Source organism: Phodopus roborovskii, unplaced genomic scaffold, assembly GCF_943737965.1.
Source record: "Phodopus roborovskii unplaced genomic scaffold, PHOROB, whole genome shotgun sequence".
Classification (NCBI taxonomy): domain Eukaryota; kingdom Metazoa; phylum Chordata; class Mammalia; order Rodentia; family Cricetidae; genus Phodopus; species Phodopus roborovskii.
In genome coordinates, this window is record NW_026126563.1 from 24513 (window position 1) to 46019 (window position 21507).

Sequence of the window (21507 nt, forward strand, 5' to 3'; positions counted from 1 at the left end):
GGTGATTTAAAATATGGCCCTCTCTGGGAATTATTTCAGATACTTGATTCAAGCCTTCCTGCCTTCGGACTGCTGAGTCCTCAATTGCCTCAAATGGCCACTGCAATTTTTTTGAGCTGACAAGCATCGAATAACACTCTGCCATCCTCCCTTATTGTGCACATTGCTCTTGGCCACATGCTTGAGCTGACAAGTTACTAGACTGACTGACCGGCCAGTTTTGATTAACCTATGGGAAATAAACCAACCAAGGAAATACTCCCATCCACTCCACTGGGATGCCCACTAGAAAATTTAAAACCCTTTCACTTAATGCCACTTGTTAAGGCACCCAGAACCATTTACCTTTGTAATGACAAATGGCCTAGATATCACCTAGAAAATAAGTCAAATTGACTGCATAATGGCTATCATGAACAATCCTGATATCTTAAGAGATCTTTCACATTACTGCTAACAAAAAGATAGATGGAAGAAGTTAACATATATCCAGGCTTTCCTCTATCTAAATGCTAAACACTCTCTTTCCTCTCAACCTCTCAATATCATGTCCTTCTAGCCATGAAAGATGAACCTGAAGAAACCACTAACTTAGACCCTGCTAATGAACCTCCATAGCTCCATCCTCAACATCCAACTACCTCTTCTGCATCTTCTCCCTCTTCAACTCTTTACTCTCCAATGCCAGCCCACTCTAAAGGCCCAATTCTCCCACCTACTTACACACCCCTGTTACCCATTCTCGTGCCCTTATGTTCTCAACCCACCAAAGCCAACACAGCTATAGTTCTCCCCTACAGAGAAGTGGCCAGAGTGGATGGTCTGTTTAAAGTACATGTCCCCTTTTCCCAATGAGAACTTTCTCAAGTATAACAGACCGGGTTCCTATAGCTCTGACCTTACTGCCTTTATAAAAATTTTCAATATATCACACAATCCTATAGTCTCATTTCTCATTATATATATATAATCTTAACCAACAACCTACTACCTGAGGAATGCAGACGAGTTTGGGAGCAGGCCAAAGCCTACGCAAATGAAACTCAACAGAAATCTTTCAGCTTACCATGCTGGGTCAGAGGCTGCTCCAGATCAGGAGCATAATTGGGACTACAATATCACAGGGGGAATTCTGGCTGGAGACCAGTTTACAACCTGCCTCAAGGTTGGTCACCAAAGGCTGCCCTAAAGCCAATAAACTATCAAAAGTCTAGACGTAGTTCAGGACAAAACAGACAATCCCTCATTTCCTAGAACACCTTACATAGGCATTCTTACAGTATTCTAACTGTAGACCCTGAGACAGCAGAGGGGAGGCAACTCTTTAGGAATTATTTTTTTTTTTTTTTTTTTTTTTTTTTTAATCATAGCTACCTTGACATTAGGGCTAAACTTAAAAACGTTTGGAGCTGGGACCCATAGCCTCACAGGCAGAAGCTTTAAAAGTGGCCTTTAAGGTGTACCATGGGAGAGATGACAAAGCCCTTAAATCAAGTACTAGATGATGGCCAAGGCTTTCACACCGGCCTCAGAGTCTGCCTGGGCCCCTTGCCCTTCGGGACTCCAGGACCACAGTGTCCATGATTTAAGTGTGGTCAGGAAGTACCTTGGGCTTGAACTTGCCCTAATCCCTGTGTTAATGTCCACATGCCAAGAAGAGGGTCACTAGTCAACAGACTGGCCACATGACACTTGTGGCAAGAGGAGATAAGATATGGACCACCCTTTAGCTGACTTCCTAGCCATGGCCATGGACGATGATGAGTGGAGGGGCCGGGCTCTCTTGACCCGACCACTGTCATCTCTGACAGAGAGCTCAGATAGAAATTAAAGTATCAGGGGGATCATTCTCCTTCCTTTTTGACACTGGTGCCACATACTCAGTCCTGAGGGAATTATGGGACCCACTTCTCCTTCTCGTCTCACTATTGGCAGGGTATAGAGAGCCTTACCTACCTCATCAGTTCCCACCACTCACTCAGTTCTATTTTCTGGGGAATTCACCTCACTCATTCATTTCTGGTTATACCTACCTGTCCTGTGCCCTTACTGGGAAGGGATCTTTTAGCCAAGGTAGGAGCTTCCATTTCTTTTGCCACTCACTCTACTGGTTTAATATGTCATTTCCTCTGCCAGTGTCTGAGGTAGACACCCAAGTCTGGGACACCAAAAACATTTCTGTGGCTAGACATTGTGATTCAGTTACAGAACGCCTCGAGGTACATCACTCAAACCCAGTACCCTCTCCCACCACAGAGCCTTAGGGGACTTAAGCCTATCATCTCTGACCTCCTGAGGAAAAAGTTACTCCATGCTACATCCTCTCAATTTAACACCCCTATACTGGCTGTTAAAAAAAAACCTAATGGGACTTATCGTCTGGTTCAAGACCTCAGACTAATTAATTATGCAGTGGTACCCCTCCATCCTGTGGTACTTAATCCTTACGTACTTCTTTCTACTATCCACTCAGGGACTTCCCATTTCTCAGTTTGGGATCTTAAAGATGCCATTTTCTCTATCCCTCTTGATACTAAGTCTCAAAATATATTTGCTTTCACCTGGACTTACCCTCACAACTCACCTAGACTGTCTTACCTCAGGGATTCTGGGAAAGCCCACACCTATTTGGCCAAGCTCTGGCTTCTGACCTGCTCTCTCTGTCTCTCCCCAAATCTAAACTCATACAGTGTGTAAAAGATATCCTACTTTGCAATCCTTTAGAAGTTAGCCAGACTAACACCTCTGCTCTTCTAAATTTCCTGTCCAACAGGGATTATAGAGTCTCACCTTCCAAGGTCCAACTGTCTAATCAATCCCCAGGTCACCTACTTGGGACTAAACATAACCAAAAATAACAAAGCTATTAACTTACAAAGAAAAAAAAAACCTAATCCAGTCTCTTACAATTCCTTCTACTAAAGAGGAAATTTTTTTATCTTTTCTAGGAATCGCTGGCTTCTTACACTCCTGGATTCCCTATTATTCTCTCCTTACTCACCCTCTGTCTGAGGCAGCTCTTGGCTCTCTTTATGAACCTCTCCTTAAGCCTGTTAGTAAGCCCTTCCAGAAACTCAAACAGGCTCTTCTCCAGGCCCCAGTTCCTCATCTTCCAGACCTAACTTGACCTTTCTCCCTCTATGTAGCAAAAAAGGAGGGATATGCCCTTGGAGTTCTAGGCCACCACCTAGGACCTTCCTTTGCACCTGTAGCATATTTGTCAAAAAAACTAGACTTAACTGCCCAAGGATGGGCACCCTGCATACATGATTTAGCAGCTGCTGAGCTCCTCATTCATGAGTCAAAGAAACTAACCTTTGGATCACCCATCATTGTCTTCTCCCACCATAACCTGCCCCATCTCTTAACTTATAGAGGCTTACAAACTCTACCTTCTTCCCAAGTTCTTTCCCTCCAGGTGGAACTAATAATAGAAGATGCCACATGTACTTTCCAATCCTGCCCACCTTTTAATATCTCAAATCTCCTACCTCAACCTAATGCTAACTATTCCCCATCTCATTCCTGCATTGAAATCCTAGAGGTATTATTGCCCCATCCTTCACACATATGGGAGGGCACACTACCTCAGACCACCTATACCTGGTACACAGATGGCAGTTCCTTTTAACATGAGGAGACCCGTAGAGCAGGATATGGCATAGTGTCAGATACCAGGGTGGTGGGGGCACAGGCACTCCCTGTCCATACTACTAACCAGCAGGCTGAATTAATAGCCCTTACCCATGCCTTCCAACTAGCACAGGGACAAACCCTCAATGTTTACACAGACTCCAAATACGCCTTTCACATTCTTCTGTCCCATGCTGCTATCTGGAAAGAGTGGGGGCTGCTTACTACAAAAGGAGAATCCATAACTAACTAAGGTCATATTATGGCCATGTCAAAGGCCTCCCACCTCCCCAAAGCTATAGGGATTATTCACTGCCGGTCTCATCAGACCGACAGCTCCAATATCTCTAAGGAAAACAACCAGGCTGAAGCAGCTAAAGATGCAGCCCTCAGAAACCCACACTGACCACACCCACCACAGGGAGTTCATATACTACAACCCACATCCAAAAAGTCACCTCCTGACACTCGACAAATCCTGTCCTATTTACACCAGCTCTTACATCCTAACAGCAACGGTCTGTCTCGTTTTATCCAGGCTCACCTCTAGACCTCTAGCCCACTCCTGAGAACTTACATTTCTTAAAGAAATATCACTGCCTCTTGTAAAATCTGCCATAGGTCAGACCCTAACTCCAGGTATCATAGCTTCCCTTTTCCTACCCACCAGGCCAGGGGCTCTCTCCCAGGGACTGACTTGCAACTTGACTTTACCCACATGCCCAGAGTCAGAAGGGTAAAATATCTGCTGGTATTGGTTGATACCTTCTCAGTCTGGGTAGAAGCTGTTCCAACTACTGACAAGAAAGCTCAGACAGTCTCTGACACCCTTCTCAGGTAAATCATTCCGCGGTTTGAAATTCCAGCTTCTCTTCAGCCAGACAATGGTCCTGAGTTCACCTCTCAGATCTCACAAATCTTATCTAAAGCTCTCAACATCCCTTGGTGTTTACATATGCCCTGTCACCCCCAGTCCTTGGGAAGATAGAATGAAATAACTATTCTTTTAAAAAATGTTATGGTTAAAATATCACAGGAACTTCACCTTGACTGGGTAAATCTCTTACCTCTGGCTCTATTCAGGCTTAGGGCTCTCCCCAAAAGACCCCTTCTCATCTAACCAGTTCTAACCTGGTGTCTCACCCAAATTGTCACCTGCTTACACCCATACTCCATTATCTCCATTCCCTCCTATGGAACTTTACTGAGTACTCCCAGACTCAACCATGTGCCAACCCCTATACACCCACAATTAACATCAGGGACCAGGTCCTTCTCTCTCACCAAGAACAATGGGCCTCATTCTTTTCCCCTAAATGGCAGAACCCGTTCAAAGTAATTCTTGTCACTCCAAGCTTGAGGGCCTTTCCTACTGGATTCATTTATCCCACCTCAAACCCTTTACTTCTCCACCAAAAACTCATCCCTCATTTACAACAACTACAACAGGACCCTATTCCTTAAGGTTCAGATGACACCGAGATCAACTACACTACCTCCTATTCTAAAAGATTAAGGATTCACTCTTGTAACCTCTCCCTGCCAAATTGGGAACCTCATGCTTTCCTTCCTGTCCTCGGGCTGACCTAAACTCTCCTACTTCAAAATATACCCCACTCAATCCCCTCAGTAACTTATTTAAAACTTATAATCTAATCAATTAGCTGTTACAGGAATGCCAGCCAAAAGCCAAGGATCTAGAGACACAAATCACCAAACACTTGTGCCTCCTAAATAAAGGTAATATTTCTAATGTGAACATGATGCTAATGTGTCTGATATTTATGTTTTCACAAACCCAAAGGATTCCTGTAAGTTCAAGAAAACTGAATTGGACCCACTTAAACAGGTCAGATAAACTCCAAATAAATATTACTCAACTTCTTCCTGGCCTTGGGACTTCCTTCCCTTGTCTTGGGACCCCCCTCTGTAGCCCCTCCCCCATCTTGAATATTCTCCCATTAAGTACCAGGACCTAAGAAAAAAAATTTTCTTTTCTAAACTTAACCTTGTCCTCTGCTCTCGCCAACATCTTGACAAGCCTCAAAAAGATGCCAGAGTTGCATGCAGTCAGGACTGCGATAACAACCAACTACCAGGACATGGCAGCACCAAAGCTTTCTCAGATCTTCCAATGACAATCAACACCCCCAAGTCGGCAGGAAGCAGTCTTGAGAACTCGACATCCTTATTCCCTATCCTGCCTTGATCAACCACCCACCTTTTTAATAATAAGAGGTGGATATTGGAAACCGACATTCTGCTGACTCGACATGTGCAAGTTTCCCTTTTAAAGCAAGTGCCGCACAACCACACTCACTCTGTCTCATGTTTTTGGGTGCCCACCAGCTAACCCCTTTCTCTTCTCTATACCAATAAACTCCACACGGGTGGGCTGAGTGTCGTGCTTCATTGCAGATAGCTAGAGCAAGAGAACAACTGAGTCTAAGCCTCATTCAATTTGAGTCTAACCCTAAACCTGGGTCAAACCTAACTCTGAGGCTAACCCTGACCCTGAGGCTAACCATGACCCTAAGGCTAAGCCTGAATATAACACTGATTGTACCCTAGTCTAACCCTAACCCTAGTTTCTCACCTTGCCATTTTGGCATAATTTCTTCTCTTCAAGGCTGAGATATTCGAAGAGGGTGCTGCCGAGGAAAGGTTCAGGGCACTGTCCTCGTCTTCCTTGTGTGGTCTTCTGATTAAATACTCACAAGTCAGGTATTTCCCTCCTTCAGTGCCTTGGCATGTGTTCTACAAAGAAATGAAATTACAAAACTGAACGGAAATGATATGCACAGGCAGCAGGCCAAGCCCCTCTTTGACATGCTGAGCATGACTTTATTTGACCTGTCAGGTAGAACAAGTTGTGCACTAGCTGCTGTTGCACTAGCATGCACAGGTTTGGGGAAGACAGCAGAGGTGAAAAACTGAGCTCCATGTTCCCTGATTAAATACACCAGAGCAGAGGACTAGGAAGGGAAGAGCATGAGGAGGGGGAGGAGGCTCGCCACAGACAAGGGGACAGAGGGAGTAGAGGAGCCAGGGAAAGCCTAGGAAGAAAGCAGACAGACAGGAGAAGGGAGTTGGGGTAAAGAAGGCAGGAGGAGTAAAGACAGAGTGCCAGGTGTGGGAGGGCAGGAAGGTGAGAATGGGATAAGACAAATTATCCACAACAGGGCATCAGTACATGTTAGTCCTACATACGAACAACAAATGCCAGTCAGCCACCCAATTAAGAATTACCTGGCACAGACAACTTCATCTTTCAAATTAACTTAATGCAACAAACATACACCTAAAAGTGATGCTGAACCTCCGAGGAACAAGATCAGCCTGGGGGTGGCTGGAGAACCTCTCAGCAACCTTTAACCATGGGTACACATGTGGTAAAAGTACACATGGCCTTAGGCAAGATCAGAGTACCCACCATCCCAGGCAGGGCAAGGGACAAAAAAGATGACTCCTGTCCCTTCTGACCATGGGGACCATTGCTGGGCTGCCTCTGGGGAAATAAATGAAGCCAAGCCATCCACCACACCCCAAAGAGATGGCAGGCACCAGTACATCTCCTCACTGGCTGCTGAGGCCTTGGTTTCAGGGAAGACCCTCTGTCACACCATCAGCCATTTCAATGGGGAAAGGTGGAAACGTGCCACCAAACTTCTTTCACAAAAGACTTCAGAGGTGAAGTAGGAGCTTCAAAATACCAAGAAAAGGGCAGTATAAATATATACTGTGTTGCCCTTTTCTTCAATGACAAATATAATTCAAATGGAAAATATTTTACTGATATGTTTCTAAGCTTATTTAAGCACCAGTGAGCTGCCTCAAAAGGAAAAATGTCTATGGTATGCAAGACTGGCAACCTGACCTTGGTGTGGCCCAATATGATTACCATTTCAGCCATAATAGAGGGGTATATATATATATATGCTGGTTATAAACCAGAGATGATGGCTCTAGAGATTCAACAGAGTCCCTGAAGAATTATATTTATCGATTGTATGTTCATAATATTAACATACAAAAAAATTAAAAAACAACATTGGATGCTAATTACAAAGATTACTGAACTCTCAGTTCTTTTCATTAATAAAAGAAGAAAAGCCTCTCGCATGGTCAAGAACCACATTCTCCTACTTGATACTGACCAGGTTAGGATGATGCTATACAATGATTGTCTTACCTCAGAGTCCTACAGCTCCAAACCTACTATGATCACCTTTACAACATTTTAGTTTGAAAGTGTAGCATTTCCTTTTATTTCTAAATGTATTTTCAACTTGGTGTATAACGAACCTGGTGAAAATATAAATATCATGTAATGATATTGTTATAACCATTTTACTTAATAATTGGATGCTTTAGTGCCTGAGATTTATTTTCCTGCATTTATTCATTATTAATTTTAATATATTTTCTATAATTTCTCTTTTTGTTGAAAACTGCTGTGAAATTATTAATAATTCTTGTATGTGGGCCTCATTGGCACTGTGTATGCCTCAAGAACTAGGGGGCCTTCCCCCAATAAAACTTCCATTAAGCACTGTCTGCCATCAACTTTTCCTCCATCTCCTTAAAGAAAAAAGGCAGGCCTCTCCCACAGGAGTCAACAAAGCATGGCATCAAGCTGAGGCAGGTCCAAACTCCTCCTGCATCAAGTCTGGAGGAGGCAAACCAGCATGGTTCCTTATCCTACTGCATGAAGCCCAACAAACAGACCAAGCTACACAACTGTCTGTCACACACATGCAGAGGACATAGGTCTGTCCCATGCAGGCTCCCTAGCTCTCAGTCCACAGTCTATGATCTCCCATGAGCTCAGGTAAGCTGTCTCTGTGGGTTCCCCTGCTGCGATCTTAATTCTCCTGTCTCCACCTCCATGTCTTCAACTGGACTCCCAGAGCTCAATCCAGTGTTGGGCTGTGGATTTCAACATCTGCTTTAATCAGTTGTTGAATGAAAACTCTCTGATGACAACTTGGGGAGCCACCAATCTGATTATAGATGATGAAAGTCTTAGCTGAGGTAATCCTTGTGGCTTCCTAGGAATTTCCCTAGCACCAGGTTCTTCCCTAACCCCAAAATGATACCCATTAAGATATCTCTTTAATTATTCTGCCCTTCCTTCCATCCCCAATCCAGCCAACCAGATCCACCTTGTTCTAATCTTCCCCAACAACCATCATTTCCCCCAATTTACCATGGAGATCTCTTCTACTATACCAAGCAAAAATGTTGATCACTGTAGAAAGAGAAAACAAGATATTTCATGACAAAACAAGATTTAAACAATACCTATCCACAAATACAGCCATACAGAAAGTCCTAGAAGCAGTTCCAAACCAAGGAAGTTAGCTGCACCCACAAAAACACAGCCAATAGATAATCACACACCAGCAAAACCCAAAGGAAAACACACACACACACACACACACACACACAATGTCAACACCACCACCAAAAAAAAAAAAAAAAAAAAAAAAAAAAACCCAAGAATTAACAATCACTTGTAATCAATATCTCTTAATATCAATTCACCAATAAAAAGACAAAGGCGAACAGAATGGATAAGAAAACAAGATCCATTCTTCTGCTGTATACAAGAAACAGACATGACCTCAAAATAAAGGGTCAGTAAAAGATTTTCCTATCAAATGATCATGAGAAGAAAGCCAGAGTTGCTACCCTAATATCTAAGAAAATATGCTTCAAACTAAAACTAAGCAAATGAGATGGAGGATTTCATATTCAAATGAAAAATCCATCAATATAAAGTCTCAATTACTAACATTTATGCCCTACATACAAGGGTACCCACAGTTTTAAAAGAAAGATTAGTAAAGATTAAATGACAAATCAAACCCCACAAATTAATAATTGGAATCGGCAATATCCAACTCTCAACAGTGGACAGGTCTGCTACAAAGAAAATTAACAGAGAAATAACGGAAATAATAGATGTTATGACTCAAATAGACTTAACAGGTATCTACAGAACATATCAAAATCAGCAACAAAAAAAAAGAAAGAAAATAAAAGGAAAGAAAGAAAGAAAGAGCATACAGTCTTCTAGCACATCATGGAACCTCCTTTAAACTGACCAAATACTAGGTCACAAAGCAATTCTCAACAGATACAAAAAAATTAGAATTGCACCATTAACCTTACCACATCAACATGGGTAAAAGTTAGAGTTCAAAAACACAAACTACAGAAAGTATACAAACTCATGGAAAATAGACAACTCTCAAATAAATTACCACTGGGTCAAAGAAGAAATATAGAAATTAAAGACTTCCTAAAATTCAGTGAAATGAATCCACAGCATATCCAAACTTAAGGGACACTAAGAAAGCAGTGCCAAAGAAAAGTTCATAGCACCAAGTGCGTAGATAAAGAACTTGAAGAAATATCACACCAGCAACTTAACAGCACACCTAAAAGCTCTAGAAAAGAGAGAAGCAAACCCAGGAGAAGTAGACAGCAGGAAATAATCAAACTCAAGGCTATAATTAATTACTAAAAAGAAACAAAGAACAGTAGCAACAATCAGTGATATCAACAAGATATCCAAACCATATAAAAGGCAGAGAGAATATCCAACACATCAAAATCAGTAATAAACAAGGGAACCTAACAATAGATACTGAGGAAATTCAGGCAATCTTTAGTTCATACTTCAAAAACCTGTACTCCACAAAATTGGAAAATCTAAAAGAAATGAACAATTATCTTGGTAGGTAACACATACCAAAATTAAATCAAGACCAGATAAAAAATTTAAATAAACCTATAATCCCTAAGGAAATAGAGGTCATTAAAAGTCTCGAAAATAAGAAAAGCCTAGGAGCAAATGGATTCAGTGCGGATTCTACCAGAATTTCAAGGAAGAGCTAGTACCAATAATACTCAAATTGTTACACAGAATAGAAACAGAAAAAACATTGCCAAATTCTTTTTATGGGGCTGCAGTTACCTTGATACCCAAACCACACAAAGACTCAATTGAGAAAGAGAATTATAAAAACAATCTCCCTCATGAACATTGATGAAAAAATACTCAATAAAAAAAAAAAAAAAAAAAAAAAAATGGCGAACCAGCTAAGTGGTGGTGGCACACACCTTTGATGCCCGAACGCAGGTGGCAGAGGTAGGTGGATCTCAATGAGTTTGAAGCCAACATGATCTACAAGAGGTAGTTCAACGACAGCCTCCAAAACCACAGAGAAACCCTGTCTCAAAAAAAAAAAAAAAAAAAAGAATGGCAAACCAAAAGTAGGCGTCATCCCAGAGACACAGGAATGATTCATTCAACATAGGAAACTCTGTCAATGCAATCCACCATATAAACAAACAGAAAGAAAAAACACATGATCATCTTATTAGACACTGAAAAACACCTTTTAGACATTTAAAAACAGCTCAGTCATGAATCCCTCAAAACCCAAAGCTGTATCTGATAACCTGAACTCAGTGATACCACAGACACAGTCCTAGAACAGCATGAGATCCACTGGACAGGACTTAAACAGAGACAATACACACATAAATAATAAATATAAATGATTTAGGGAACATGATACATCAATATCCAAAGATAATGCCCAACAATGTAATTTATAAGAGAAAAGTTGATTGCAAACTGCATGCAAAAGAAAAAACTACAATCATTGACACAATGATTTCTATATTTACCATGAAGGCTACAATAATGAATGTGTAGAATATGTGTAAAATAGAGGATGGAAAAAAAAGGCAAGAACAAAAGCAGGAAAATAAACTTTTAACCAAAAGATCAAAGGAAACTTGGCCAAACACAGCTACCTATGATTCTATGTGTACAGAAATTAAAGAAATACAGATTTCAAAAATCAAAAATATATTTAAAACTCACTTTAAACTGTTAATTTTCTGACCCTCCAGCAACAGATGTTTCTTGCAGAGAGGTGCCATACTCTAGAACCTGCCCAGCAAATGTAAGTCATCTCCTGCAGAGCCTACTATGGCTCTGAAGTCCCTCATGCCACCTTGTAGTTTCAGGCAAACCCAGGCAATGTCCAATCGAAAAACAATGTGAAGAATAATATAATGTCTGCTTCCTGACACAATGATTATGTCACAAGATGTGGCATCTTCCATATTCACCTGCAAAATACTATGCTAACCTGACATACTTCTACAGCTCAGAAACTACTTTTGTGTCCTGGAACTGATCTCCACTGAATCACCTGATGGTGGCTGTCAGAAGCAGAAAGTTGAAAGCTTTCTAATAATATATTGCTGAAGCATGACTCCCAAGTCCTCCTTTCTATGTAAATTGTAACATATGTAAGAAAAAACTGAAAGTGGGATATAATATTCAGAACTTCTAGAACCAGACCTTCAGCTTTACAATCTGTCTTCCCATTGCACAACAATATCAATGCCTATTACAAGCTCATAGTCTCCCATGCCAGGATGGCAGAGCCTCCCCTACCCCAGGGAATCCACACTCAACAAAGCTCAGAGGCCAAGGGCCACTACCCTGGTCAACACAGGAACCAACAGAATCTCAATCTGGCTCATGGTCCATCCCAGTCCAAGCAGTTCAGATTCTGATAGCTAAGCCAACATGCTCTTTCTGATCTGGGGACTGCGGCCCCAAACTCAACATGACATGGCTTATGGTCTTTCTTATACCTTCCCAATGCAGCACAAGAGGAGAATCTGGAAAGAACCTGTAAGCTACCTCCCATTGGTGCTCCTGATGGCTAACCCTTCACAAAGCTACTCATTGGTTAAGATGTCCTTGCAATTACCCTACTGGGTGGGTGAGCAGAGATCAAATAACACAGCCCACACAGGCCCTCCCAACTTTGTCCTTCTGCACTACAGTCAGATAGGGTCCTTATCTGGAAAATTTATACTTCAGAAAAATCCTCCAATCTCCCAGAGGATTTCCTGTTTCTTTCCCAAGGAACAAGGTCCTATGTGTGCACATTGAATTACACACTCAATGTACAGCACAACCAGCCCTTTGCTTCATAACTGGAAGGTCCTGTAAACCAAACACAGGTCACATTCAAACGGTTTCTGTTGTTAAACAAAAAGAGGCCATGGATGAGAACACAAGGAAGGGACTATGGGAGGCCTTAGGGCAGGAAAGAGACAGTGGAACTAATGTAATTATAATTACAAAAATTATGTTTAAAAGTTGAAACAGGCTTTATGGCCATGTGCTACAGAGACTAGGAATTTGTATTAGAGCATAACAAATACTACTCACACTACTTCTCTCAGGGCTACCATCTTAAACCTGGAAAACACAGTCATGTTAGGCACAGCAACACCATTGTATCCAGTTCTCATATTAATGTAGAAATGGTGAACTACAGTAATTTTGTTTCATGATAAGTTCTGTTCTTTCTCTAGATTCTTGATTGACTGATCAGCTCTACTAAGAAATGGCCAATCAGGACATTTATGGAATATCTAAAGTTGATTACCTGACATCACATGATTAATGTGAAGTAGTGTCACAGCATGAAAAGGAAATCTTTCTTACCTTTTTGCCACCACTTTCTGTGCCAACTACACCTGCTTTATAATTGATGAATGAAATTCTTACACAAGTTCCCACTTCGTTTGTAAATTCACAATGAAATCTAGAGAACTTGGAGGACATTCATTTACTGGTTATTTTTCCTTCCCAGAGTCAAGTCAAGGCCCAGCCTGGACAGCAGAAGCAGAAGTACTTATTAAAAGCAATTCTCAATTACATAGTGTGAGGCAAGCCTGAGTGGTTCTCAACCTTCTGAAAACTGTGGCTCTTTAATAAAGCTCCTCCCGACCATAAAATTATTTTCAGGCGACTTCATAATATAATATTATATAACATAAACATCTGTGTTTTACAGTGGTCTTAGGCCATTCCTGTGATAGGGTCATTGATTCCCACAAAAGAAGCTGTGACCACACAGGTTAAGAGTTGCTGCTCTAAACTGATACATATAAATCAATAAATAAATAAAATTAAGAAAAAAGGGACTGAAATTCTTAAACCAGGAAAAAATGGCAAACAGACACAAAGGGATTACACCAGTGATGCATTTAAAAAAAATGAAATTTAAAAGATGTTATCAATAATTGATTTTTTAAAAGAGATAAGAACTGAAAGAACCCTTAGCTATACTTACTTTGAAACAGAGTAGACACTTCCTGGTAGGAAAAATACCATTAATAAAACACTGTATGACTTTGTCCCATGGGAAATGTTAGCTTCTGAGTGCTGTAAGCTGACACATAGAGTTGCGTTCCAGCCAATGGCCTCTGTCTCAAGCCTCTGCGCTAACTTAACTGTGTAAACCAGGATTGCACATATCAGCAGAGGAGAATTGGCTAATTGGAAAATTAATATTTAGTAGTTCAAGCTATCCTCCCTAAACTCTCCACCCACCAGTTCTGTCTGTCTTCATAAACATGGAAGGAATTAATAAATGAAGGAAAATTACAGTCACTCACCCTGTCCTATCAGGCAATTCTTTATGATGGAGACCCCTCCTGCAGCTCACTGCCTTAGACTTCAGTCTGTGCTATATCCACTGTCTACTGTTTTCCCCTGCAGTGTACACAGGACCCTGTATTGTTTAGTCTGTTTCCCCTGAAGTGTACCAAGCACACTGTTCCTCCTCTTATGGTCTGAAGGGAGAAGCCATGCTCCACACACAAATCTTTTTCCTGTTACTGCACTAGACAGCCCACTATTTGACTCCAAACTGGAAGTTGTAGAACTCTGTGGTTCTCCAGACCTGTAATGCAAGAATTTAGGGTGTTTAGTCAGGAGGAAAACAAGAGCAATGCACTGTGGGTATACAGACAGGGTTTAAGTACACCTCAATTAATATAGGAGAAATTTTCTCAAAACCATGTTTTAAAAAGATTGGAGAAGCCACTGTTCTAGAATTAATATAACTTTATGGCACACCAAGACTTAATGTTGGTTGTGAACCTGCAATGTCCCATTGAGCAGCATGTTAGAGGCCTTTGATGGGGAGGTGGACATTATGGGTGTTTTTAAGTCAGGGTTGTCTCTTTTGTTATGCGAATGTAAAGGCTGATTAATCTTGGTGAACAAACATTTACATCTTATCACACTAATCTCTAGCAGGTGTGGTAACCATGCTTATCATTGGGTTATTTGAGATACAACCCTCTCACCTAAATTCTACTTTATGTGACTTAATGTCTCCTAAGAAGTGGTAAATCATTACTTGTACCATCAATTCTACTCCTCTACATCACAGGTTAGCTATGGCACAATACTCTACACAGGAGATTGTTGTGGTAATTCTAATTGGTCCAAATAATAAAAACCTGCAGTAAGATATAGGGCTTAATGGCGAAAGATCAGAGAAGCAGAGCAAACAGCACCTACTTCTTACCTCTACTGAATCCTCAAATCAAAGGGGTGATCCTTTCCCTGTGAATCTTCAGAATGAACACAATGAGGTTCCATTTCATCCTGCCTTGTATTTCTCTCTCCTACCAGCAATATTACTCCTGTCTCCACCTCCAAAGCACTGGGATAAAGGTTTGAACCACCACCACCTGTCTCTGTTTCATAAAGGTGGCCTTGAACTGAAGAGATCCACCTGCTTCTGCCTCACAAGGGTTGGGATTAAAGGTGTGCACCACCACAGCTTTATCTTCAGATAACTAACTACTCCCTAGGTCCACACTCTGACCTTCAGGCAACTTTGTTATTGATAGTTTGGTTTTTTGAGACAGGGTTTCTCCGTGTAGCTTTGCAGCCTGACCTAAAACTGTATAGAAGTCACAGATACCCACCTGCCTCTGCCTCTCAAGTGCTGTGATTAAAGACACGTGCAACCTTTAAAGCACAAAAAACCACCACACTTGAATATTTCTAAACACAGTCCAGGTCCCAACCGTCTGGGCAGATACTTTGCGGGGAACCATGCTGGACAAAGCAGGACCAGACAGGAATGTGGTGAGCGGCTCCCACCCAGCCAAGGGAGAACCAAACACACTGGCTTCTGAGCCTCAGCCGGACACTCCACCAATTCTGGGGACAGCGCCCCCACTCAGCATGAGCAGCCACTCACCCCCACATGTGGAGAGAAGCCCACGTCACTGTGACTGGACACACCGCCAAGCATGGAGACAGCAGTCCTCACTATAGCCAGCCACTCTCCCCACATGGGGACAGCGGCCACTCTCACCTCAGCCCTACGCTCACCTGTGAAGGGCAGCGGCCCGTCAGGCACCTCTGCCACCGCTCCTCCCGGTCTGTGAAGAGCAGCCCCTCGCTAAGCTTGGAGAGGCTGCAGAGCTGAGCAGCACTCTTCACAGAAGCAAAGGAACAACTGACTTCCTCAGGTGAAGCTGAGGTGAAAGCCTGGCTCCCGGAAGATCCCTCCCATCTGACTGGCAGGTCAGACAGGGGCTCTGATTGGCTAGTGAAGCCTGAGAGACAGGACCAGGTGAGCAGGAGGGGCGGGCCCTCTCCGGGATTTGCCTCAACTTAGGCTCCACCCTTAAAAGACCCGCCATTTGAGGCTCCGCCCCCAGAAGCGCTAAACGCCTTCTGATTTCCTGTCATTGGGTCACACAGGAATACTTTACTCAGATTAAGCATGGATTTATTAATTCAGTCTACTTAAATTGCTGCATCATCAACCATTGGTTTCCATTAACCTTTCCACTAACTGGGATTTTTAAATATAATATGGAGGATTTGCTCTTGGTTTTCTACAGCCACTTTTGGTACCTGTTCATCATCTCCATACCTGTGGTACGGGGGAGGACATGATGGCAGGGCCAGGACAATCCAAAGCAAACAGATCATGAGCAAAGAGCTAGGTAGGTGGGAAAGGGAAAAGGGAACGTGGCACCTCAAGGCTCTCAGGAGCGCGCGCGCGCGCACACACACACACACACACACACACACGCGCGCTATGGCCGCGCCTGCACAGATGTAGAAGGCACTGCAAGCCCCAGCCCAGGACGTGCACACAGGGAGACTCTGAACTACAGATCCCAGCATTCACTCCTGTAGGCGCTGCAAGCCCCAGCCCAGGACAAGCACACAGGGAGGATCTGAACTACAGGTCCCAGCATTCACCCCTGTAAAGCATGGTGATACTGCAAGGTAGTCCACCTAAACCGCAGCTAGGATGGCTACTGGTGCTGTCCTTTGCCCACAAATATAGCCAAAAATCTGACAATTTATCCCATGCCGAGAATTCAGCTGTGAGAACATCAGCCCACCTAAGGTTGCCATGCACAGCTGAAGATGAATAGACATAGGCAATAGATCCCAAACATCTCCAGGTGCACTTGCCCCAAAACAATGTTTTATTTCCCCTCACCTCTACCCAGAGCCATCTCTCCTGCTGGATTGAAATGAGATGATGAAATGAGTGGGGATCCCCACACACACACAGCACATGATTCCTGTTGCTCTTGACCTCTCCATTTCACTCAATTCAAAAGAGTCCAGCCCTTCAGATCCCGGAGAGGTATTCCCCTTGTGTTGTGTTTTCTGATGATTTTCTCACTTCCCTCTACCAGCCACCCTGAACCTGAACCCAAACCTGACCCTCACCCCGAAACTGAACCTGAAACATGAACCTGAACGAACCTGAAACATGAACCTGAACCATGAACCCAACCCCGACCCTAACCCTGAACCTAACTTTAACCCAACCCTAAACCTAACCTAACCCTGAACCTTACCCTAACTCTAACCCCTTACCTAAATACTAGCCCTAATCATGAATCCTAAACTCTAACCATAAAAACTAAACCCTAACCCTTACCCAACTCTAAACACTAATCCTGAATAATGAACTCTAACCCTAACATCTAATCCTGACCCTGAACCCTAAACCCTTACCCCTACCCCTAATCCCTAACCCATAACCCCAACCCTAACTTTAACCCAGAGTCTAACCATGACCCTTAAAAACAAAAAAAAAAAAAAAAAAAAAAAAAATAATGAGTCTAATTCTAACCCTAAGTGTTGGAAACCAGCATTCTGCTGCCCCTGCAACCCTAACAATGGGAGGGACACCCATGGCCATGTCAACGCTATGTCACTCATTAAGGGGATAAGTAGGGGACTCGGTTATGCATGAGTGAGTTTCGCTTTTAAAGCAAGCACTGCACAACACCACTGGCTGTCTCTCTAGCATTTGGTTGGCCACCAGCTATACCCCTTTCTCTTCGCTCCACCAATAAACTCCACGTGGGCGCACTGGGTCTCGTGTTTGTACTTCATTGGAGACAGCTGCAGCAAGAGAACAACATTTTGGTGCTGCAGAACTCGGTCAGGCACTCCTCAAGGACTCGGTGGCCGTCTGCTGGTGGAGGCCAGTCAGAAGGGGACCCTGATTCTGAACCAGTAGTCCACTTCCATCCACCTGTTTGCTGGAAAGACCATCTCACACCGGCTACAACTCATTTCCTTAGGGTCTGGTGCATTTACTTACACAGGTGAGTTAAAATATGGCCCTCTCTGGGAATTATTTCAGATACTTGATTCAAGCCTTCCTGCCTTCAGACTGCTGAGTCCTCAACTGCCTCAGATGGCCCCCACAATTTTTTTGAGGTGACAAGCATCGAATAACACTCTGCCATCCTCCCTTATCGGGCACATTGCTCTTGGCCACATGCTTGAGCTGACAAGTTACTAGACTGACTGACCGGCCAGTTTTGATTAACCTATGGGAAATAAACCAACCAAGGAAATGCTCCCATCCACTCCACTGGGATGCCTACTAGAAAATTTAAAACCCTTTCACTTAATGTCACTTGTTAAGGCACCCAGACTCATTTACCTTTGTACTGAGAAATGGCCTAGATATCACCTAGAAAATCAGTCAAGTTGGCTGCATAATGGCTATCATGAACAATCCCGATATCTTAAGAGATCTTTCACATTATTGCCAACAATGTCTGCAATGATAATTGGCATAGTTAAAAACTTTAACACATCCATAACACCATTGAATATATCTGTGTGAATTAATTTTACAATTTTGTCTAATTGTAAAGAAGAATCAGATTTTAAGATTTTATCACTGTTTACACTCATGTTGTCCCCTTCGTTAAGGGTGGTTTTGGATCTTTGAAAACAGCTGTGATGGTTAACATTTATAGTATCTTCTTTCTGTATGACATTTTTCTCATATTTGAAGAGAACTAGAAAAACATAAATTTTACTATAGTCTCAGTCATAATATATTTGTAAAATGAACCAGGACAAACAGAAGTACATACACATTTCAGGTATACATGGGGCTTTTCTCAAGTGCGAGTTGGTTCATATATTTCCAGTAAAGCTGGAAAAGCAATTACATGTAAACTTGTATCTCATTCAACAAATCTTCAAAGTGGGGGCTGCTACATATCTTCTAATTGTTCTGAGAGATAGAGGGGTAAGTTGCTTCTTTTGATAGCCTTATGTTCATATGGCTTGTATTAAGAGTGACATACGATAAAAGGTGTCTGTCCACATTGCATAACCATGATTTAACTTTCTGTTCCTTATAGACATATGGTATAGAGACTAAGGTTTCTTGACAACAGTCTCCCTTGGTTCTTGACTCTAACTACCCCTCCTCTCACTAAACTTAGCAAAGTCACAAGTATATGAATAACACAACTACCTGCTTATTAGAAAGTTTTCAATGTGTATTAATCACTTATTCAGTGTGCATACCTTTTGTAATATAAGTGGTATAAACTGAATGGATTGCTGGCCCTACACCAGAACTATCATGGGGCTGTGAAATGGTGATGTCCTTGTCTATTCTCTTAAAATAATGCCTTGCAAACAAAATTCACAGAGAAAGCATTTTAGTCCACTGAGGCTGGAGACACCTGCAGCTGTGAAAGGCTAAATTATTAAAAGTGTATCTGAGTCTTCTTTCCACAGATTCAAGTGAACTCACACCCAAGCATAAACATCCACAAAAGACTACAATGACACCATGTGAATAAAGCAACTATGCATGATCTTAAAGATACATCTGTGTAAACTGTGAAAGAAGAAACTTCTTCAGGAATTGTTTTGTCTCTATGATGACACCTCAGGTCAGGAATATTGTATTCCTGATCCTGGGTTTGGCCCCATTTGATTACAATTTTAGCCATAACAGAGGGTGTATATATGCTGGTCATAAACCAGACATGGATGTCTCTAGAGATTCAACAGAGTCCCTGTTGCTTTTTATTTCTCATTTGTCTGTTCATAATATTAACATTTAAAAAAAAAACCTAAGAAAAAACATCTGATGCTAATTATTGAGATTACTGGACTCTCAGTTCTTTTCATTAGTAATAATAAAAAAAAAAAAATCAACACACACACACACACACAAAAAAAAAAAAAAAAAAACAAAACCTCTACCATGGCCCAGAACATTCTCCTACTTGATGCTGACCAGGTTAGGATGATGCTATACAATGATTGTCCTAACTCAGAGTCCTACAGATACAAAACTACTATGACCCTCTTTACAACATTTTTTATTTGAAAGTGATAACATTTCCTTTTATTTGTAAATGTATTTTCAACTCAGTGAATACAAAACCTGGAGAAAATATAAATATCCTGTGATCTATATTGTTACAACCATTTAGATTATTAATTATATGTTTCAGTGCCTGAGATTTATTTTCCTGCTTTCTCCTTTTCTTGTTGTTGAAAATTGCTGCTAAATTATTAATAATTCTTATATGTGGTCCTCATTGGCACTATGTATGACTCAAGGACTAGGGGACCTTCCCCCAATAAAACTTCCACTAAGCATTATCTGCATGGAGTGTTTGTCCCTCAGCTGCCATGGTCTGGGACCACTTGCCGAGGTACCTCTCACACAGTATTATAACTTAGGTGCATTTATAGTTTGTTCTTTAATTTTTATTAAATCAATTCATTTATTTTATATGCTGACCAGTTTCCCCTACCTCCTCTCCTCCTGTTCCCCCCCCCTTCACCTCCCATCTCCTTAAAGGGGCAGGGCTCCCATGGGGGTTAGCCAATCATGGCATCAAGTTGAGGCAGGCTGAAACTCCTCCCCCTGCATCAAAGCTGGAGGAGCCAAACCAGCATGGTTCCTGATCCCACTGCATGGAGCCCCCACAAACAGATCAAGCTACACAATTGTCACACACATGCAGACTCCCTACCTCTCAGTCCGGAGTCCAGGAACTCCCATGAGCTCAGGGCAGCTGTCTCTATGGGTTCCCCAGTTGGGACCTTGATTCCTCTGACTCCTGCATGTCTTCAACTGGACTCACAGAGCTCAACCCAGTGCTTGGCTGTGTATCTCAGCATCTGCTTTCATCAGTTACTGAACAAAGGCTCTCTGATGACAACCAGGGTAGTCACCAATCTGATTATAGGAGATAGATGTCTTAGCTAGGGTAATCCTTGTGGACTCCTGGGAATTTTCCTGGCACCAGGTTCCTCCCTAACCCAAAAAATGGCCCCCATTAAGATATTTTAATTATTCTGCCCTTACTTCCATCTCCAACCAGATCTCCTTGTTCTAATCTTCCCCAACTAACCCCACATCCACCAATTTACCCAGAAAATCTCTTCTACTACACCCAGCAAAACTTTTGATAACCATAGAAAGAGAAAACAAGGTATTTCATGACAAAACCAGATTTAAACAATACCTATCCACAAATCCAGCCATACAGAAAGTACTAGAAGAACTTCCAAACCAAGGAAGTTAGCTGCACCCACAAAAACACAGGCAATATTAATCACACCAACAAAACACAAAGGAAACACACAAACATACACACTACCACCACACACACTATGTCACCTTCACCACTAAAACCAAA